Genomic DNA, 24,786 nt, shown 5'->3' with positions numbered 1-24,786 from the left:
TTTTCACGATCAGCAAGGTTAGCCAAACAATGTTTGTCAATTCAATCACAATGTAAATTACAAAACCTACTTCCTTTGTAACCACATTTAAAAGTCAATAAATTAAGATGATTGCACTTAAAATAAATTTAAACATGACAGTGTGGGATCTGCCTAGACAGACCCATCAAACATTTTAGACACACCCAAAGTATACATTGAGTCAAAATTTTACTTCTTTTGAAGATACCAAGCAGTTACTGTGGCCAAACATAAAAAAAGCATATGTACTAAATACTCTCTTGTTACATTTTTCAGGGAGTTCGCAATGTAGACCCCCTCCTATAGTATTTATCACATAGTTCAAAATATAAAGCCTGTTTCTTTGGTATTTGTCCTGGCTTTCCCAACAAAACATACATTCCACAATGTAAACACCTCTCATCAGAGAGAGTTCTCAATGTAAACTCCCTTCCTACTGCATTTGTTAGAGGGCTTACAAAATAAAACTCTTTCCAATGGAGTTTTGCAAGATGGTCACAATGTAAACCCCTTCCTAATGTATTTCAAGAATCTGGTTCAGGAGGTCCCAGCACAGTTTCAAGTTACTAGCCCCAATTGTGCCAATGTGGGTCTTTTATTTCTGGTGTCCTGGGACATCTGTACCCCAAGTCCCTCAGATTTGGGACCAAATTATCCTGTTAGCACTTGTCTCTAAGGGTTGCAAGGCAGAGCATTCCAAAACCAGCCCAGGGAAATACTGTGGTCTAGAAACTAAGAACACAGTGAAAACATGTTAACACTCAATTAACCAAAGTCCACCCAGTGCTTTTATCATTAAAAAGGAAAGGTACTTTAATGCACACAAAACTACACCCTACACTCAAAATGACAATTTTTCACACAATTTCAGATGGAATTACAGACTGGAACCCTTTCCATTGGGAGCTCACAAGTTAAGCAAGATACACATCCTGTCCTATAAAATAATATCATAGTGGGCAACTAACCAAATACTATTCGTTTCTTCGGACATGGTGCAAAACATTGCTGCCATGTTAACAAGAGCTTACACGAGATACAAATGGACTTTTATGACTTGTTTATTACTCCATGTAAAAGTAAATAAACTGCATAAACAGTAATAGTTAAAAATATAAACAAGCATTGGCAAATCCATTTGCTTTGGCTGTCCATTTCAGTTATAAGCCAGAACTATTGACCCTACCAAATTTTGCTTCTTGTCATTGTCCTATACAGGTATTTACAAGCATAGACACACATCTCCTCACATCAAAATCACAGATCAGAGTCTTCAAATTTAGAACTGCAAAATTAATTATGTTTGCCAATCTACTGGCACCCACTGCAAATATGTGTTCAATGCCATATTACAGTAGCATTGCTCTAGGAAGATGGATATTGACTAAGGGATTGATTTAGAGTTTGGCGGACGAAGTAGTGTCTGTGAGGATGGCAGTGGACATTGCTCCTCTCATCACAAGAGTATTCTATCTGGCAAATTTATTGTAAATGCCCACCCTGTGGTCATCTCTGTACATTAAAAGGTAGCACCATCTTGATGGTTCCTTTCAATGGAATATAACTTTGGTGTACGTTTGTCATCGGTTTTCATGACCATACACCAAACTTGACTTAAAAAGAAAAATCAAAAACAAATACCTATAAACTCCTATTGTACCTGATAAATAACGTACCCCTTCATATCATTATTTATCAGGTGAGTTAAATAGCACCAATTTTCTCATAATTAGGGCCTGTGTGTCTTTCCAAGTTTGCATCATCTGCAAACCTGTTGCATGACATACAATCATTGATGAGAAGTGATCCATTGGACCTGGCAGAGAAACTGGACATCTTTTGGGACCAAGGGAATAAAAGGAGCCATATTGCATCGGCCTTGAAGGGCAGAAGTGCCAAGAAAATAAAAATCGGCAGGTAACTGTTCAACAAATGTGCATCCCGAATCTGGAACAACATCACTTTGCAAAGCAACTCACCATTCCTTCTGTGGGTCAGGAATAAGGTAGAGACACAACTCTTCAAGAAGCATTTTATTCGCCTGCAACAAGAGCCTTCCCTGCTTCTACTTGAAACTACTGAAGAAACCCTCGGTTCTCCCCTATTACTGTACACAATCTTGAACTCTATCCCCTGCTGCTCCATATATACCATTCTGTTGCTCCCCGGCGAGGGTTACGCTATGCAAATAGCAATTAAGATCACACATATATTTATATATACACATGTACGACGTTTATTTGCGGCTGCTTGAGCGTTCTATAGGGATTGCATCTATTTCTGTCTGCTGATGACCTGGAATCATTAATTCTTGTCTGAGCGATTTATTTCCGGGGACATCCTCTAAGCAGGATGTGCAGCTGTGCTTATGAAGGTACTTCAGATAGTCCAAAAATCAGCAGATTTAAAGCACAGGTGTATTGCACACTTCAAAACAATGACACCCATTTTACGAGACTGACAGTGGTTCCCTATGAATTTTAGGTCTCGCTTCGAGTAGCGCAAAGCAGTGTGCAGTCTTTTTAAACACAAGGAGATGATGGACGGAGCGATCAAACTTTTCAGACACTCACCCCCAGTCACAGATCTGGGTTGAATCCATCATCGTTCTTTAGCTCACTTCACCACCCCAGTTCAGACCTAGCTAAATGCAAATCAGTCTTGACCCTGTGCCTTGGGAACAGTCCAACCCGAACTGCCCAGCCATGTCTTCCCTGGATCGTAAACAAGCATCCTTTTTTACTTGGGTACCTCATCCCCCAAGACGTTACCAGCCATACCTTTACCACACAGGTAAGTACCACACTGGTCTTTTTTAATACTTTACCATGCAGGTAAGTTTTTTTTTTTTTAAATGACATAATTATTATATAATTTAAAAAAAGGGGTGTTAAATGGAATGGCATGGATCAGGGTTCAGTGTGGGAAGGTTTTTTTTAACTCTCTGTTTTATTGTTATGTACAACAGAACAAAAAGTAAAACACTCACAGTGCATGGCTTCAATCTGGTATAAGGATATATATCTCAGTCACATATCATGGCAATCCATTTAGGAATAACAGTACACACTGCTGAACTTAGATAGCAGATATACAAATCAGCTAGGGTGCAAGAACACATCAAAACCAAGTCATCAAGCCAGATATTCAGTGAATAATACAATGTCAAGCTTGGATGTCACAATCATGTTACATCGTCATAGCGTGCACACACATCACACCTCCTCGTCAGAGCAATCCTCCGAGCTAGCCACATCCTCAGAAGTAATGTTTATTGAGGAGACACCCCCACCACATGATCGTATCCAAGGCACCCTCATCAGTATAGGCAAGGCACATATGCGTCTCCTCCGCCATCCCCTTTTAAAGGAGATCCCGCAGTCAAGTAGACACCAAAGGTACTCGAGTGCCCATCTATCTGATGGCCATTCGCCTCTTGGCCAGGAGCAGTGCAAGCTTGGCAAGCTTATAGGGAATCTTCTGCCATCTAGGCTTCGCCACCACCCCTAACTGGCAAGCCAATGGAGTAAGAGGGATCTCTATCTCCGTTGGCCCCACTATTTTCGGCACCTCGTACCTCCAGAATCCCTGAATCGCATCCTAGGCCCAGGCTAGGTGCAAGAAGGTGGCCCCCACCTCCCCACATCCCCTGTGCCTCCATCAAAATAGCTGTCTTGTTCAACTGCCTAGGAGTCACATAATTGCGACGAAGAATATTTAAATGAAGTAACTTAAATCTATGGTTGCAGGACACCTTTCTCATCAACTCGCATGCACTCGCCTACTTTGTATGCCCAAATGGGCTCCTCTAAATCTTGTTCCCAGGCCCCGCATGAGGTGTAAGAGGCACTCACCATGCCGCCCTGGATCGCCTTATAAAATAAGGAAATGAGATGCCTTCCATCCCCCCACCGAAGCAGACACCTAATATCATGTAGGGTTGGTGCGCCGCAGGGAGAGTAGTCCAGACCTCCTGCGTGAAGCCTCCAACTCAGCATAATGAAGGAAGTTACCTGGTCTCCTGAGCCTCCTGAAATGTGAGGAATAGACCTCCCCATAGGAAAGGTCCCCCATCGCCTGACAACTCCTGTTCTTTCTTGATCTATTACCATATCTTCATCAAGTGCCCAAAATGGAGCGAGGTCTCAGAGATGGAGTTCCCTGTCAAAGGGGGCTTTGCGCAGCACCCTCCCCATCACTGCCTGGCATATTGCCGCAGTCTGCATCACCAAATACGGGACCGCGTGCTCGGACCGACCCCTGCATCAACAAGCGTGTAAGTGTATCACCCCCCAGTATGTCAAGAAACAATCACGTTTCTCAGTTATCTGGGTGCCAACCACCTCGCAGCATGTTGTAAATTCGCCCCATAATGGTAGTGCTTTTACATCGGTATAGCAAGGTCCCCATTCTCCATATCATGCTTGAGGACCAATAGAGCCACTCTACTGCGCCGCCCAGTCCAAACTAGGGAAATGAGTTAGCCATCTAGTTTGTGAAAGAAGTGTGGTCAGAGTAGAAACATTACATTTTGGACCAGATGAAAGCAGCGAGGGAGAAAGACCATCTTGGCCACAACTGCCCTATCTATTACCGACAAGGGTAGTGTTTTCCAGGATGCTATAGAGCCTGTAAGCCCACCAGAACTTTATCCTCATTCAAACCCCAGTTCACGTCCTCAGTGTGGGCAACCCATATACCCAAGTATCTGAAGCCCTCCATCTCCCAGCAGAGGCCGAGCCCAGGCAGCAGGTACCCCAATCAGACCACCAATTGGAAACAAGAGTGATTTATTGATATTGGACCGAGACCCAACCAAAATCACTCAGAAACCCCATTAATATCGGCACAGCCTGGCAGAGGGAGCAAACAAATACTAGTGTGTTATTCGCATACAGAGAGTTAACATGCATGGAGCCCCCCACTTGAATACCCCATGGCTCTAACTCTTCACACAGGAGAAGTGCCAAGGGCTCAATGGCGAAAGCAAACAGGAGCGATTAGATGGGACAACCATGCCTGATGCCCCTCCCAACCTCCCACCCCTCAGAGAGGTCGCCCCCAATCTTGGCACGGACTGTAGGACTAGTGTATAAAAATCTTACCCTGCTGCAGAAGACAAGGCCAAATCCCATTGCCTGCAAAACCGCCATCAGAAATGGCTACTCTACAGTATCGAACATTTTTTTCAAATCAAGAGATACCAAAGCAAATTCACAATTGTCATCTACAGTGTCGTACAGGACGTGCGTGATCCTCCGCAGATTGAAGGTAGTACTACGGGCCTGCATAAAGCGTCATTGGTCTTCATGCACCAAATCACGAACCACTCCCCCCAACCATGTCGCCAACAGTTTGCAGAATATTTGAACAGCAGTGTTGAGCATCATGAGGGGTCCATACAAAGAAGGATTTGCAGCATCACCCCATGCTTCAGTAAGAGGTAGATAATACCTTCCCTCATAGTGTACGGGGGAATCCCATTTGTATGTGCCTCCTGAAGGACCTCTAATAACTTTTCTTTCAGTGTAATGGAGTAGGTATGATAAAATTCCATAGGGAATCCATCCTCACCTGGAGCTATGGATCTATTGAGGGCCATGATGGTCGCACCCAGTTCCTCCAAGGAGATCTCATCCCCCAAGTCCTGTACAAGATCCGGTGCCAGGGCAGGCAATCCCAGGCAGAACAAGAAATTCTCAATAAGCCCCGGGGGACCCACCTATCCAGCACAATACACCCCCTTGAGGTGCTCCACAACTACACCCTGGATATCACCTCGACTACTCACCAAATCTCCACTAGGATCTCGGACATGAAGGATAGGAGAACCTCCTGCACCCGCCACAATACTCATGCCGAAAGCCCAATGGATTTGTCTCCTTACCTATGTAAACATTGCTGATATGCGTTAATCATACACTGGTCCAAGGAGCCCCAGGTCGACTGTACCTCCTGCTAAGCCCAGAGCACTTCCGCCTGCACTTCCCTTGAGAACACCTCAGAACACTGGAGATCTGCCAAACGATATTCCTGCACTCTCAAATCAGCCTCCAGCTATACCGTATGCCACAGGTGGTTCCTATACAGGCCCCCGTATGACTGCTTTAAGAGGATTGCCTCAAGTCGAGTATGTCTTCGCGTATGTCTTGGCTGATATATGTTCAATGCTTTTTTTGTGATGTGGGTCAACCTGGTTACTTTGAGAAGCCTGAATGTCTAGAAACTGGATCAGTGACTTAATATCGAGAGACAGAATATCGACTACACACAATATCGAAGACAATATATCGTATACCAGTATATCGACCACCAATAATACACCAAAATATCGAACCCACTATATCGACTAAACAAAATATCGTTTCTAACATTATCGAAACTCAAAATATAGATTATACAAATATCGATATACATACAATTAACTAACAATGCACCATAATATCGAAAATCACAATATAGACTGCCTACAATATCGACCCTACCATATTATCGACTCATTGTAACACACATTACAACATGTAAATGCATATAAAACTGACTTTTTCCCAACATAAACATACATCTTATATTTAATTAATATAAATACATTTTAGAAACACATGAAAAACAAATAAAATGCCTTTTAATAAAACAACTTATAATATTATAAATAGATATACTAAACTAAACTAACACCAACATATATATTATCTAATTACTTATAAAAAACATTCTAACAAGGAAATATACTTAAAATACAAGACTACTACTTAATTAGCATCTTCCATATATGGAAACACGAAGAAAAAAAAATTCAAACTGAACACAACAACAAATCAGAATCGAAGACTAACTAACCCAACCAATCAAACGAATTAACCAATTAATACAACAGTATAAAAAAAATATATATTTACTCTTCTCCACTTCAAAATTAAAAGAAAACTGAAGAAAAACGCTACCAGATTGGTTCCTAACTACAAGATATACTAAAGAAACAAAACCTCTAACAGAAATAAGTAAGTAAATAATGTTTGGCAAAACGTAAATTTACTAACTATTTGTACAAAATGCATACAATTTATATGTAACTAAAATACACTTTCATTTACTTATATCTCCACTACAGATACTTCCAAACACAAGAAAATTCCTCTACAAATAACGAAAGACAGCTAATCAAAAAGTAAGTAATTATTCTTTAATAAACATTAATAATAGAAAAAAGTCGTAAGAAATATTATGAAATTAAAATAAAATACTAAATGCTTTCATGTATTTATATCTCCACTACAGACACTTCCAGCAATCTCCAAAATTATCTACAACAACAGAAAAAATAAAGCTAATCAACAAAGTAAGTATTTCTATTAATGACTTTAAACTAAATAGATATAATCACTAATTAAAACAAACCCTTTCCCAATTCCCCTATCACCTACAACAAATAATAGAAAATGTATTAACATTACATTTTTTTTTTCTACAGATATACCAAGTCTATATGAAAATTAACAGCCAACAACCACCAAAAGAAAATTCTTTTCAACATCTACATCAAAATTGTAAGTATATATCAAGAAATATATATCTTTCTAACACATAATTTCATGATATGATATTAACGTAATTATATCTACATTTTCTTTAGAAATAAAGACATCACCATGACTGAAGGCGCTGAATTCATCCAATCACAAAAAGGAAAAATGCTCCTATGTTACATGGGTTATGTCTATACGCAAGAAAGACAGAAAGATTTAAAAGTCTTCTGGAAATGTAGCAAGTACTATGCTAGCAAATGCTACGGAAGAGCCACAACTCAAGAAACTACTGTATTATCTGTCAATGAGCACAACCACCCTCCAAATATAACTGAAATAGAAATTAGAGGAGCAATAGAAAATATCAAAGAAGCAAGCACTAGCACAGAAAAACCCACTAGTGAAATATTAAAAGAACAGCTACTACAAATACCCCAACATGCATCTGGACAATTACCATCCATTGATGCATTAAAAAAAAATGATCATTAGACAAAAAAAGAAAACCACAGCTCCCATACCTATCCCTAAAACTTTCCAAGAAGTAAACATCCCACAAGAACTAAGCATTACCCATAATAAAGAGCCATTTATTTTCTTTGACAATAAAAACAGTTAAAAAAGTATTATAATGTTTGCCACTGCAAATAACTTAACTAAACTCCAACAATGCACCACCTGGATGATAGATGGCACATTTAAAATATGTCCTAAGCCATTTTATCAACTGTACACAGTACATGCTATGTACCAAAACACTAACATTCCCTTCATCTACTGCTTACTCCCAAATAAAACTCAAAGTACCTATCTAGAAATTCTCAACAAAATAAAATCAGAAATTCCAGATTACTTCCCACATAAAATAATAATGGATTTTGAAATAGCCATGATTCAAGCTATTTTAAAAACATACCCCCATACATCTATACAAGGATGCTACTATCATTTTAATCAATGCCTCTGGAGATTTCTCCAAAAGTCAACACTGAGTGTAGAATACTTGACAGATAGCACCTTAGCATACAATATAAAAAAACTAATAGCCCTAGCCTATGTCCCTATCACTGACGTACCAGAACGCTATAACCTACTAATAGAGAGTCCATTCTACAAAAGAAATGAAGAAAAGTTAAGTCCACTACTGGATTACTTTGAGGACACATGGGTAGGGAGACTACACCGATCAGGCCACAGAAGATTACCAAAGTTCCACATACCATGGTGGAACGTGTACCTCAGCACCCTAAACAAAGAAGCAAAAAGTAACAACGCCGTTGAAGGATGGCATAACGCCTTCCAGGCAACAACAGGGAGAGGTACACCCACACTTCAAAAATTACTACAAAGTATTCAAAAAGAGCAAAGCTACCAAGAACTAAGGATGCAACAATCCATTACACTAATTAAACCTAAAGTAAGTAAGCAAACAAATAAAATGTATGAACTTCTCCAAAGCCAAGTTACACTCTATCCTACAACTCGAGGCTTAGAATACTTATCCCTAATAGCAAAAAGCATCCTTTAATTCAAATGTAAACATAAATGAAAACATTGTCATATAAATCCCAACATAAGCATAATTAAAATCCTTCCATACTTTCATGAAACATTATTAATTTGTCAAATATATACTATTGATAAAAGATTAAAAATATATTCACAGATTAATAATAATTAACAAAATACAATACATAGCAAAACAGAAATAAATGACATTTCCCTCCCACATACCATTAAAACTATTACTTACAGTTGTTGTAGCACCAAAGCCAATAAAAGAGAAGCTCAAAGTCCATCCAGGTGTCAATGTATCCCAAACAACGTTAAAAAAGCCCAAAAAAAATACAAACAATGCAAACATGTCCTTAAACAAATCCTCGAATTCATGAATCCAACTTAAAATGTCATCAAAAACCCGAAAATATATAAAACGTAAAAAACGCTCCAAGAAAATGGCAAAAATAAAGAGTGTGTTAAATAAAGATTAGCTTACAAAACGAACACACACCTTCTTCAAAAAAAAAAACAGCAACTGATCCAAAAAAACATCATTTGGCGATAAATCCAATTGGCAAACCCTTCAAAAACCCGAAAACGCTTACAAATTTGTAAACACTATGAAAACGCGAAAAATTAAGAGAGTGTTCAATAAACATTAGTTCACTAAACTAATACACACCTCTTAAAAAAAAAAACGGCAACAGTCTCCAAAAAGCGACGTCGTCGAAGAGAAACCTGTAAAACAAAAAGTAAACATACCCACCCACACAAAAAGTACATTAACACAACTTCTAAAAAGGTTTGATAACATTTAATAACAATACACATAAAAATATCTACAAACACTACTACCTAAACACGAGTCCTAAAACACGTAACCTACTCGAAAATTACCACAACCTAACACACACGTAAATTACACCAAAAACACAACCACAAAACTCTAAATACACTACAAACCAACAAACTACATCCAAATTACCTTTAAACCTAATTTAAACAATAATAAATAACTCTTACCTGCCTCCAAGCAACACAGCTCCCAACCGCGATCTCATCCCGCCGAAATAACCCAAAACGACACTAAGCGGTTACAAAAATAGTCCCCTTCAACTAAAAGAATTAAATAAATACAAATGTTACACTTAAATATTATAAAACATACAGTAAACTCACCCAAACTTTTACCAAAATAATTTCTGAAAGGTTAAAAAAAAATGATTAATTCCCCTAAATTTATTAAAACTAGTACAACACTGATAATAAATAATAGAACACATATATTAATGTTTATTATTAAAAATCTATAGCATTAATAACTCTACATATCTAAATATAAAATAAATACATAAGATGATACCAAAATACTAAACACTTAAATAATGTAAATATTATTATTATTAAAACAAAAATTATTTATAAGATTAATTCAACATATGTACTATGTATGAAAAATATACAAATACAGTTTAGTTAACTTCAAGTAAATAAAAATGCAATATTCCTTTTACAACAATAATTAAAATATAACCAATTTATTTATTAATACTATTAATAATACACATATTAATAATATTAATACTCTATTAAATATATATATTTAAACTGCTAGATGAAAATATTATCATTTTCTTACATATATATAATTTACTATTCCAACTCAAATCAATATTAAATCATGAAAGTTGCTAGATAGTAAATAAATATAATTCACTATACCAACTCCACTCAGTATTAAATAAAAGAAATTGCAGGATAGTACATAAATATAATTTACTACTCCAACTCAAATGAAGAATAAATCAGGAAGGTGCTGGATAGTAAATAAATATAATTTACTATTCCAACTCCAGTCAGTCTTAATTTAGAGAAGGTGCTGGATAGTAAATAAATATAATTGACTATTCCAACTCCAGTCAATATTAATTTAGGGAAGGTGCTGGATAGTAAATAAATATAATTTACTATTCCAACTCCAGTCAATATTAATTTAGGGAAGGTGCTGGATAGTAACTAAATATAATTTACTATTCCAACTCCACTCAGTATTAAATCAAATAAAGTACTGGATAGTAAATAAATATTATTTACTACTCCAACTCCAATCAATATTAAATCAGGGAAGGTGCTGGATAGTAAATAAATATAATTTACTATTCCAACTCCAGTCAATATTAATTTAGGGAAGATGCTGGATAGTAAATAAATATAATTTACTATTCCAACTCCAGTCAATATTAATTTAGGGAAGGTGCTGGATAGTAAATAAATATAATTTACTATTCCAACTCCAGTCAATATTAACTTAGGGAAGGTGCTGGATAGTAAATAAATATAATTTACTATTCCAACTCCAGTCAATATTAATTGAGGGAAGGTGCTGGATAGTAAATAAATATAATTAACTATTCCAACTCCAGTCAATATTAATTTAGGGAAGGTGCTGGATAGTAAATAAATCTAATTTACTATTCCAACTCCAGTCAGTATTATTTTTGGGAAGGTGATGGATAGTAAATACATATAATTTACTATTCCCACTCCACTTTAAATAACACAATATTCTGTCTATTTTAAATACATATGTCTGTATGAATATAGTAAAATTATTTTTTTACATTTAAATTTCTTTTATAAACTCTCAACAAATATAAATTATTGTTAACATATTCAAAATGTATAAGTTTTGATAACAGTACACACCCTTACCCACTATTAACACAACATCACATTCCTAAAAACATCATGACTCATAATATAATTATATATTAATAATATTATGATCTCATAAATATATATTTACTCTCATTTTCTTTTTTTTTTTTTTTTTTTAAATATTTTTATTTTCATCATCACGGTAGGCACAAAATAAAATACAGTAAAACTGAAGCATATATAGTAGTATACATCAACAGTATAGTAAATTCAAAAAGGCAATAAAATGAATAGCATATGACATAACATATGGAGAAGGAAGGCAGCGATAATAAAGTAAGCAGGTAATCGAAAAGGACCATATAATCACAAATTGAAATGATCACCAAATGATATAAAGCAATATAATCATAAGGGCACACAGGAACATTTACTTCGCAAATTACAGAGCCACAAATATATAGTAGATTAGTCAAAAAGACATTGGTCGCCAAAGTGCTTCTAATTTAACCAAGGAGCGAAGTCCCCTTGTATTTGCTAAGGCAGCCTCCAAGCCATAGGTTTCCTTAATTATCGACCAAAAATCCTCAACCTGAGGAGGTGTGGGAGAAATCCAAGCCCTAGCAATAGCTAGTCTAGCAGCCGCCATTAAAATTGAGAAGAGACATGCTAAACCTGAATTATTTTCTTTACAACCCAGCATGATCTCAAGACCAGTCAATGGTTGATTCAGGCCGAGTTTTAACTGAAGTAGCTGTTCAATTTTCTGCCAATAAACCGTCAGTGAAGGACATGAGATAAACATATGCAACAAGTCGGCAGCGTATAATCCGCATTTAGGGCAATATTTTTTATCTCCCGTCATACTACCTGGATCCCATTTTGCAATTCTAGCCGGTGTGTAGTATAGCATACAAGTAATACGTAATTGCTGGAGTTGCAAGTTGACAGAGTGCACCGAATCCTTTACATTAACTAGTGTTTGTTTGATCATACTAGGGGAGACCGCTATACCCAGCGTTTGGCTCCACCGTTCAGCTAATTTTACGCTACCATCAAGTTTAAAGCTAGACAGATGAATATACATAATACCTATTAAGGACTTGGTCTTTGTACCATATATACAATCCCAAACATTTGACTGTGTAAACTCAATTGGAGCGAGAGTTGTAGTTAAATAGTCTCTTATTTGCAAATACTTGTAAAAAAAATTTACCGGTAGCTTATACCTTATGCGCAAATTTTCAAATGACATGATTCCTCTCTCATTATAAATTTCGCCCAGGTATGAGATCCCATATTGACTCCAAGATTTACCTGCCTGATCCTGAAAGATCTTAGGGAGCAGTGGGTTCCCCCACAAAGGAAATTTAGTATGCATTTTGGGTAGCTTACACTTGCTAGCCATATCTCTCCATATGAGCACAATATCCCTCAGAGTCTTAAACTTGACTCTCTTAAAGTAATTTGGATCGTTTATTCCATACAAAAACATGTCCCTTTGATTACCTAAAATAAGCTTGAATAGTGAATTTGACTGGTCCAAGCCCAACAAGCATCGAAAACGAACAATAAATGAAGACCAGAAATACATTTTAAAATCCGGAAAACCCAGTCCTCCTTGTTCATAAGGAGATTTAAGTAGCTCGATTGCTCTTCTGGGTTTTTTATAACCCCATAGAAAGCTACTGCATATGCCCTCAAGTTTTTTAAACAGATTGTTAGGAATTTTCAGCGGAATAGAGCGGAACAAATATAAAAATTTGGGAAGTATTTTCATTTTTATTAAGTTAGATCTACCCAATAGCCCCAAAGGGAGCCTGTGCCAAAATTTAAACAACCTAGCGGTTTCCTGCAAGAGTGGTAAATAGTTGATGTCTATAATCTGTTTAACATTAGGAGTTATTTTTACCCCCAAATAAGTTACTGTAGTGCACGCCCCAACCATCACATTATGAATCCCTAAAGTAGTAAGCACTTGAGTTTTATTCACGTTCAACTTGTATCCTGAGACATTACCGTATTTCTCAGCTTCATCTATGATCTTATTCACGGCCTCACTTGGATTAGTAGCATAAACCGCTATGTCATCAGCATATGCTGTGAGCTTAAGTTGAGAGGTGCCGGAAACCAACGGATCAATGTATACACAAGATTGAAGGATACGTAAAAATGGCTCTATATATAGAGCAAAAAGTAATGGTGACAGCGGGCAACCTTGCCTGGTCCCGCACAGTATCCTAAAAGATGTTGACCTAGAGCCCATATAACAAAGATTAGCTTGAGGATTGCTATATAAAGCTTTTACACAGGACTGGAACTGCTTACCGGTACCTATCTTTGCTAGGATAGCCCATAGAAATTCCCATCTGACACGATCGAACGCTTTTTCAGCATCTAATAGGATCATGCCAAAATCGATTTTCTTTTGCTCTGCATAGTCAAATGAACTAATGGCCGTGTTAACGTGGGCAGTAGTATCCCTCCCTAATATAAATCCATGCTGACTTTCAGAGACTAAGTCCATCATAATCGGGGCTAAACGATTTGCCAAGATCTTAGAAAATATCTTCGCGTCCGCATTAATAAGCGAAATTGGCCGGTATGAACCACACTCAGTCGGTGGTTTGCCCTTTTTTAAAAAAAACACAATCTGTGTCTTATTCCATGATGCCGGCACCTCACCGTGAATAGCTACATATTGGATTGCACTGATAAGAGGTAGAAGTATGATCTGTTTGAAGGATTTATAAAACTCTAAGGGTATTGAATCAAAACCAGCCGCCTTCCCACTTGGCAGTAGTGACAATGCAGATTCAACTTCTTCTGACAGAATTGTTTCTTCTAATGTATTAATTTTCTCATTATCTGCAGACTGGAGGCCACTGTTATTGATATAGCCTAGTATCTCTTCTTGGTTAGATGACCATGTCAGAGAATATAACTGTTGGTAGAACTGCGAAAACTGATCTAAGATATCCGATGTTTCCGTATACAATATCCCATTTGTTCCCTTAATAACATCAATCTTAGTTCTGGCTTTTGCCTCTGCAGTCTGATATGCCAATACATGTCCTATATGTTCCCCATACTCGTACCTCTCCAACCGATGCTTACTGTACTTTGCGGCCATTTTCTCTCTTAAATGTTTTTTTACTGCAATTCTTGCATCAATTAAAGAGAGGAGCATACTTTCCTGGGCCTTTGAATCCTTACTCTTAACTACCTTCTCGTGTTCTCTCTCAATATCACGCAGATTAAGTAATAAATTCTCCATTTCGCTTTTTCGTTTTTTATTCTGTAAAAGAATATATTTCTGTGTGATACCGCGGACGAACGCTTTCATAGTATCCCAAACAATTATTGGAGATGCAGAACCTGTATTTATTCTAAAAAATTCCTCTAGTTGCTGTGTAGTACTCGACAGATATTCAGTATCAGTCAACAAATACCTAGGGAAAGAGAATTGCCTGATTTCCTTATCTTCAGTTTTAACCTGAAAAGAGAAAATAATAGGGTTATGGTCGGAGGTCACCCGGGGACATATTTCCATTTTCGATGTTATAAGTACTCTATCAGAGACCAAGGCCATGTCAATCCTAGAGTATGATTTATGAGGAGCCGAATAGTAAGTATAGCCCGGTATTAGAGGGTATATATGTCTCCAAGCGTCCTTGACAGACTGAAGCCTCATCATTTGCATGATCGCTCTGCGAGTTTTACACATTCTTACATTACGCCTATTCCCCGTAGAGTCTATATGATAATCTAAGACGCAGTTGAAGTCCCCCAAAATTAGTTTTTCCCCCTCCCAGTTTAATAATTCCAAATTGAGGAATTCGAAAATATTAGGATCGTCGACATTAGGGCCATATATGGCGCAAATCACATATTTCTTACCCCCTATAGCCAGCTGAGCTATTGCCCATCGGCCCCATTGATCTGCCAGTTTGTTGATGACTTCGCAGGCAAACTTTTTATCTTTTAAGATAGCAACTCCTTTAGTAGATACAGTTTGAGTTGTACTAATGATAACCTCTAACCCCAGGTCCGCTAATAAATTCCGGTCTTTGTAAGACAAATGAGTTTCTGTCAGCACCACTAAATGAGACTGATACATTCGTAACTCCTCTCGAACCAGCCTTCTTTTACCTGTGTTGTTAAGACCAGCGACATTACAGGCCAAACACTTGATCCAGTTCATATTTAAGTTTTATCTTTTGTGTTAATCCTCCTCCTCCTCCTACAGCAATAATTATCAAAAAAGTTGAATGAACTATAACATGTAGTTTATTTTTTATACTGTTGACAACTAAAAAAAACACCTTCCCCATTCTTTAAGAGCACAGTGCCCCAATGATGACGATTTTCTCCCCCCCTTTAACCTCATACACCCTCCCTAACCCTCACCAAACCTAAACCCAATCTAAGGGTGACAACTCACCCCGTCTCCAAGAAGAACCCCCCCTTATTACCAGCTGCCGCTGGAAATGGCAGCCCTACCGAGCCACAACCCAATAGGTCAAGCCTACCCTCACTTACATCTGTTTATAATGTAATCATAAACATAAACATAATCACAGGCTTTAAACATAATTGACAGTTTCTACAAGTTTCTACAAATTACTGCAATACTGCAAGGAAGAAAAAAAAGAATGAAAAGATGGAAGAAAGGGAGATAAACGAAAAGAGCCAAAGTTCCTAGTCGCCATAGAACAGACCCCCCTTCTATCCCACCTATCCCTGTTCAGCATCTTCTGCTCGCCATTTGGCTATTGCCGCACTTGTTTCTTTTTCTTCCAAAAAGATGTAGGTATGACTACCCTTAAGAACTTTCAGACGTGCAGGTTCTTGTAGAAAAGCTTGAGCGCCAAGAGCTTTTATAGGATCAATAAATTGGCGCAGCCTCCAACGTCTGTCCATTGTAGCCTTACTCAAATCTGATCTAACAAAAAAAGAAAAAGAATCTACTGAGACTGGAGCGTTAGGTCTCGCTTTCATTGACACTGCTTGTCTCAATAAAAAGTTCCCAAAATAGATCAAGAAAGGGCGAGGATATTGCCCCCCTTTATTCCTCTGAGTTAGCGGCAATCTATGGACCCTTTGAAGTTGAGAGTCCCAGTCCCAATCAGAGAGGTCAGGGAAAGCTTTCTGAAATAATTTAACCAAAAACCCCCTCGGGTCTGACCCCTCCGCGCCTTCAGAAATACCAAAAAGTCTAAGGTTCTGTCTTCGCTGGCGGTTTTCAATATCCTCCAGCTTGATTTGCATATCCGAAATCTGTCCTTCATGCTTTCTGGCAGAGACATCTGTAAGTGCAGATAGATCTTCGGTTGCGGAAACTCTCTGCTGCAGCTCAGTTAGATCTTGAGTTAACCCGCTAATTTTATCAGACATTTCCCGAAGGGATTGTTGGATTCTATTGTTGTCCTCTCTGACCTGTGTATAGTGCAGCTGCGCCTCTTGTCTTTGCTCAGCTAGAGACTGCAGAATCAAAGAGAGTGATGGTGCTACTCCCTCATTACAGCCAGTTCCTGCCTCAGGTAATGCCGTCGCCGGACCAACTTGAGACCGAATTTCTTTCGGGGAATACGGATCATTGTGACTTAAGGATTCCGGCTGTGCTATTCCTGGGGCACCACGCCCAGAACTGGCTTCTGATGGCGAGTCGCCAGAGCGAGATGTTGGTGGATTAACCCCATTGCTGGTGCCGTTAACGCCTGAGAGTCTTAGTGCCATATTTCGCACTCCGCCCTTAGCTTGCACCCACTTCCTGAGGGGGCTATTATCAGAGATAGCTTTCCCTATAGGAAGCGCATTGTGTAAGTGGAGTGTACTTCTCTTCGATTTGTTATTAACTTTCCCTTTGACCTTTTTAATGGTCAATGGCTTACACCCCGTCTGTGCTGGGTACTCGGTTAGTTCTTCAATGTCGTCAAATGAAGCCGAGTCATTAGCTTCGCTATCGCCTTCCCCTTCTACTATGACGCTGCCCTCCAAGCCAAGGGTCCGACCCACACCGGCTATTGCAGTCACGTTATGCTCAACAACATCAATGTCTTGTCTCAAGTCTGAGGATACAGGCTCCACTACCTCCGTTACCTCCGTTACCTCCATCACCTCTCCCTCTTGCCTGCCGGTCCCTTCGTCATGCTGTATGGGTGGCAAAGAAGTAGGCATAGACTCAGGTTGTAAACCCTCTGCGCCCACACTACAACTTGTAATAGACACACTGACGTCGCTATCCTTATCCGCTACAGATGAAACACCGTCTATTAAAGGGACAGCAGAGCTGAGCGCAACAATGTTACTGTCTGTAATCGCGGAGAGTAAAGTTTCCGAAACATTGTTGCTAGTCACGCACTTGCCTGCGAGAAGCTCCGGAACTCTCCCAGTTTGTAGAAGGCTCGTTAATGGTTTGCTGGTTGTAATGCCTGACCTCTCCTTGCCGGCACCCGTCACCAAGTTTCCCTCGCCTTTTCCAGCGATGTTCCGGCCAGTACGAGTGCACCGCGGGGTCGTTTTCGGTGGCGCCATGTCTCCTCCACGCTCGGAGTCAGCTGTAGCAGCCGCAGCAGACGAAGTCAGACCGGTCCAGTGGAGTGTCGAGCAATGCGGTGAGCGTCCTGGGAGGGAGCAATAACCAGCAAGCAACCTCTCCAATGCTCTCCGCTTGGATTTTAAAGCGAAAAACTGCCACATTCGCTCACTCAGCTCCGTAGTTCTTTCCGTAGTTCTTCCCTGCAAGTATTTTAGTTCAAAGCCTCGAAGTCTTCCGTATCGTGCACATCGTATCGTTTGTCAGTTGGAGGTGTAGGAGACCATCAGGGCTGCAGCTCGCTGTGGCGGCTTCAATCCGCCATCTTGGTTCCCGGTATTATATATATTTACTCTCAACAATAATAAATTATAATAACATATAATAAAATATTATTTTTTCTACAAATTCCCCACCCTTATCCCCTAATAACCCAACATCCCACTCAAATTATTTATATTATAAATTACCTTTCTAAATTATTAATATATTATTATTATCTCATAAATATATATTTACTCTCAACAATGACACATTATAAATTACATATAATTTATATATATATTTTTAATTAACTCCCCACCCATATCCCCTAATAACCCAACATCCAACTCCAATTTATATATTTATAAATAACCTTTCTAGAAAAATCATATATTATTATTTTCTCATAAATAAATATTTACTCTCAACAATTACAAATTATAATTTACATATTATTTTTTTTTATATTTTTAAAACACTCCCCACCCTTATCCCCTAATAACCCAACATCCAACTCCAATTAATGTTTTTATAAATAACCTTTCTAGAAAATTCATATATTATTATTATCTCATAAATATATATTTACTCTCAACAATTACAAATTATAATTTACATAATATTTATTTTTAGATTTTTAAAACACTCCCCACCCTTATCCCCTAATAACCCAACATCCCACTCCTATTATTTATATTATGAATAACCTTTCTGAAAAATTAATATATTATAATTATCTCATAAATATACTTTTACTCTCAACAATTACAATTTATAATTTACAGATTATATTTATATATATATTTTTAAAACACTCCCCACCCTTATCCCCTAATAACCCAACATCCCGCTCCTAAAATTTATTATACTAAGACTTTTATACATATTTATTAACTATTATTACATATACTATTTAGAATGTATTATTATAACATTGGTAAAATGTAACAAATTTAAAATTCTGATTTTTCCTATAATTCGACATTATCATATTCGATATTTCTTACCTTAAAAAAATAACTATATTTTGTCCTTTCGATATTTTGGACTCGATATTTTCTCATTCGATATTTAAAATAAAAATAAAAAACGATATTTTGCCATTCGATATACTGATTGACGATTTTTTGGGACATTCGATATTATTAACTCGATAATATGTCATGTCGATATTAAAAAGTCGATATTATGTCCATTTACCCTAGAAACTATCAGTAGAAAAGAATTGAAAAACAACTGTATTGCACATTATGAGAACCTTAGGTTGATCACTGTAATTTCAAAGTCCAGTGTTTTAAAAAATCAACTTATTTTAACTACGCATGAAATGCAACCTTATCTCAAATTAATTTTTAATCCCAGGCATAGATTTATTCTGACCCGCTTAAGACTGGATATTTTCATCACCTGATTAGCTTTCCTGAAACAAACGAGTCATCCACAAAACTAATAAATTGTCCCTGTGATTGCCTGATGGACAGAGTACCATGCATGCAGTTTTTCCCTGTAACTTTTATAGTAACTTAAGAAAACGCTACTTTTTACCTATTTTAGGACTTCCTATTTTATACAATGCAGCCCTGCTTACTTATACTTACAATCATTGCCTACCATGGAGATTTGTTGTAGAATGTCAAGTTTTCCCTGGGCTGTTTTTTATTCTAGAAAGAAAATTTAACATTGTCCTTGATTAGCATTTTGATACAGTGTACAAGAGACTAATTGATTTATGATGTTTTATTGTTGTGTTTTTAAATGGTAACGTATTGTACTTTAATGATTTTATTATGATATTGAATAAAGTATTGATTGATTGATTGACTGCTTAAAGAGTTTCCCAGTCCATGGCTCTGAAATGGCAGACCCCCAGTCAACTACCAAGTGGTCAGTGAGGGAGGTCACCTGCTCATCCTGACACACAGTGTATACTAAGAGTTCGGAAGGCATATGCCAGCTGCATACTCAGCGCAGATCAGCAACCCACTCCATTTGAGCAACACCAGCGCATGATAAGAAATGAGGTACCCCCAACAATGTCTGAATGTCGATCCCAGCAACCAATATGCGATCTAAGCTGCTATAAATGTTGGGGGTCAAAGAATGACAGGTATACTCTCGGTTATCGGGATGCAGGCCCCGACAGATATTGCCAAACCCCAAGTTGCGCATAACTGCCACAAGGGAGGATGTTATAAGGGGCTCAGTGCCCCACCTGGGCAGATTGCGGTCCACATCACCATTTTGGAGACAGTTGTAGTCCTCCACCCAAGTTACCGGAATCCCAACACTATCTTTCATGCGATCCTGAATGCCGTAAAAAAATGTTTATCATCAACATTAGGCGCATGAACTGGGAAAGGGTTTAAAAGGATTTTTAGTCTTCAGACGTGGGTAAGGATATGGGGTAGGTAGAGTTATAATGGGGTTATAAGGGTTCAAGGATAGGTAACGGTATGGGATAGTAAGGTTTTTACGCTTAAGGCACAGGTAACAGTGCAGGGTGGTAACAGATTTTTAGAGTTAAGGGATGGTAAGGGTAGGGAGTAGGTAGTTTTTTTTTTAGTTTAGGGTAAGGGTACAAAGTAGTAAGGGTTTAATGTTTTTTTTATGGTTTTGGGATGGGTAAGGTTAAAGTATAGCAAAGATAGCAGAGAGAGATGAAAATATATATAAAGTGGGGGCTATTCACACAGGAGTTTGGGCTTTCCCCAACTAATTATACATATAATATACATTGTTGCATGGTAAGCCTTTGTGTGGTGTTACAAAGTGCTGTAAAGATCAATGTGGTGTAATGCATGGCAAAGTCACGTATGTCTCTGTGTATATATACATCACCAAACACCTAGTAAACTATGAGGAGGAAGACGCCTCTAGGAAAGCTTTAAAGTGCTTTTAATGTCAAGCAATCAAACACGTTTCGGCTGCCCTGTAGTCTTGTTCACAGATGACGAGGTGCCATTTTTCACTAATATTTAAATTGTTTACTACATAATGTGTCATAAAAAGAGAAAACAGACTGTAAAGTTCGTATTAGTAATTACATGGACATTCTTCATTGTCTTAATGTTAATATTACATTGAATTCATTATTGCAAATAATCTGAACATTTAAAACACACGGCATTAATGTAATGTTAATCATTTGTAGTGGATTAAATGCATTGCGGTTTAGGCCCCTGTGTTACTTACACATTGTCTGCTAGCCTCAGTGGGCAGTTTGTTCTTCAAATTAAATATTACCAATACATTGTGACATTATTAAGTAGAACCAAACTTGGATCACTTAGATGTATTCGAGCAGGGTATTGTTAAATAGTGTTTGGTTAAACAGCGGAAAAATTACTGCTTAGTGCTTGACAATTAAATTAATTGGAATTCCAGTGTACACATTCTATATCACTGCCGAAAAGATCATTCAGTGTCACTTGCGCATATGTATGATAGTCTTGCGTCTTACATGATTATTCAATTAACGCCTCAGTGGGCAATGTGTACTCACATTTCAGAACATAGACTACACTCTATTATACAATGTAAACCATGGTGGGCATATACTACCATTGTTATCATCTATAAACCCTTGTTATTATATACATTTTGAATGTTTTAATTATTTATTGTTACCACATGAACAGTCTGTGTTCAAATATCACACCCCATATGTGAAATGATGTGCAATTAAAAGTATAAAGAACAAAGTAAATGTGAAATTTTAAAGTGCAGTTGAACACAATTATCACTGTTGTCGTGGGAGCAGTTTGTAAATGTTGCACTTTTGCAATTTTTACAGATGGGTATTGTAGGAAGCTGGGTCTATATATACTATACCAAAGTAAGGTATACTGTGCAGAGTCCAGGCAGTCCCCTGAAGTATAGCAGAGGCTCAATTAGACAAGTACCAACAGCTCTCATTGTGGTAGTGTGGGTGAGCAGTTAGGCTTATCAGGAGGGTGTGTTAAGCATTTATTTTATTCATTCACTCAAGGCTGATGGCACACACTCATAGACTGAATCCAGACCAATTAAGTAAGCATAACAAGATATACTTGCATTTTGTTTGTAGAACCAAGCAGGACTTGGCACAGGAAAGTAAGAGCACTGTCAAATGCAAAGCTGTACACAGAAATGCAATTGGAGATTGTATTGGAATCGTTTACAGGTTTGTATTACTTTTGAAACAGTTTAAAAAACAGTTAGATTACTTTTGATTACTCTTGAATTACTTTTCAGTTACTTTTAGGACTTGAAATGATATGCAGAGATATCACACACTGGATGTTGACACTTAAAGGTATTCGTAAGATAAGACACAGTTGCTTTCTTTTCATCCAAAAAGAGTAGGTCAACAGACATTTTTAGGAACAAATTTCGTATCATTGGTTCGTATGGGATTTGTTTTTTTATCGATTCTCATGTTGGTAAACAACTTATGAGTAGGAGTTTTGGGGGTTAGGACCAAGCTTCCCCAAGGTCCAGTGGGGCACTCAAATTGCACCACTAGCGGCACTTGGGTGTCCGGGTGCCGAGTGCTGAGGCCCAATATTAGCCAATGGGGCTAAGGGGGGCTTTGGTCAGAGTCTGCGTATGAGAAGGCCACTTGGCTTGGGGAGCAAAGCTCCTGGGGTTAGGATCAGCACTGCAGGGGCCAACATTCAGCACAGGAGCTGCATCACCAGCAGCATAAGGGGCAGCCAGGTGCATGCAGAGTGCCAAAGCGACAGCGGTGACCCTGTGGATTTCAATGGAGATCTCTGGTTTAGCAAAGATGCTGCAGACTCGGGCAGGGAGGCTTCCTGAAGGTGATCACTGACTAGAGAGGTAAGTTGGGTTCCTGGGGGATGCCTGGACACTGTTGGTGCAGGGGTGTCTTTTGGTGTCTGGTTCTTCTTAGCAGCTCTGGTTGTGGTCGGGAGGACAATTCAGTTTAAGGCTGCAGGCATCGGCTTGAAGCTTGAGGAAGGTCGGGGATCACTAGATCCCAGGTAAAGATCACTGGGGAGACCTCCTCATGGTGTTGGGCCACTCGAATTCGGACCGTGGGCGTTGGGTGCAGAGTGATGCAAAATCGCGCAGCCCCCTGGATCCGGATTCTGTGGGTGAGTCTTCGTTGGGAAAATCCGGTGCTCACGGGAGATAGAGTCTATAATACAGTTGCTGGGCAGGTCCTCTGGGCTCTGGGGGGCTGCTGAACATGCTGGGGTTTCGCTGTAGGCAGGTCAGAGTAGAGACGGGCCAGTAATGCTGGGGCCAAAGCATTTGGTGTCCTTTTCTTTCTGGGTCAGCATGGCTCTTTAGTCCTTCTTCTTTCTTCCTCGAATCTGAGGCAGCAAGGTTCAGGGTCATCTCAAAATACTGAATTTAGGGGCGTGAAAAGGGGTTTTCAGGTTAAGACCAATTGATCCCTTCCTGGGGGTGTATTCACCCCCTATTATTCCACCCTCCAGTGGGAGGGGGGCATGAGCCTCTTCCTAATTGGCTGGGTCTAATCATCTTCAAGATGGAGGGGACTAAGATGTGTGCTTCACCTCACCTTCCCCACATGAGGGGTGGGGTTGGAAAAGGTGGGCACACCTCTCCTCCTAACTTGGTTTTCCTGCTGATTCTCCCACCCAAAGTGGGGGCAGAACAAGTGGGAGCCAGTTGCTGGGGGCAGCAAAAGGCAGGGACAGCTTGCAAAGATGGCAAGGCTTTGAAGCTTTCCCTTCATGGACACAGCACATCCTGGGGGATGAGGTATGACACCTCTGCCCAGGATGAGTTTTGTTTCTGGACCCTGGGAGCGGAGGCCCTCTACCCAATGGTCCAGAAACCTGTCTGGTCGAGGCAAATAGTGGGCAGCCATTCAGGACGACACCAGGGCTGGTCGCTTTTCAGGGGCATCTCTAAGATGCCCTCTGAGTACATTTGCATTAAAATCCACAATGGCATCAGTGTGGGATTAATGTGCTGAAAAGTTTGCTACTAAACTTCCCAGGTTTTAGTAAAGCCAATATGGAGCTGTGCAGTTTGTAATGACAAACTCCCAGACCATATACTGTTTATTGCCTTACTACACTTACAGTGTCCATGAATGGACTTTGACAATGTAAGGGTACAGGGCTCATGCCACTGCACCCTCACCTGGGGGCTAGTGAGCCCTGCTAGAGGGGTGACATACCTAAGCCCCAGACAGTCGGTTGTAGGCATGGCACACAGGGTTGTGTGCCATGTCGACTCTTCATTTTTCTCTGTACCAAAATACGCAGCCTGCAATGGCAGTGTGTGGGTGTTAGGGTG

The sequence above is a fragment of the Triturus cristatus genome, chromosome 7, assembly GCF_964204655.1.
Source record: "Triturus cristatus chromosome 7, aTriCri1.1, whole genome shotgun sequence".
Classification (NCBI taxonomy): Eukaryota; Metazoa; Chordata; class Amphibia; order Caudata; family Salamandridae; genus Triturus; species Triturus cristatus.
This window is presented reverse-complemented; position numbering follows the sequence as displayed.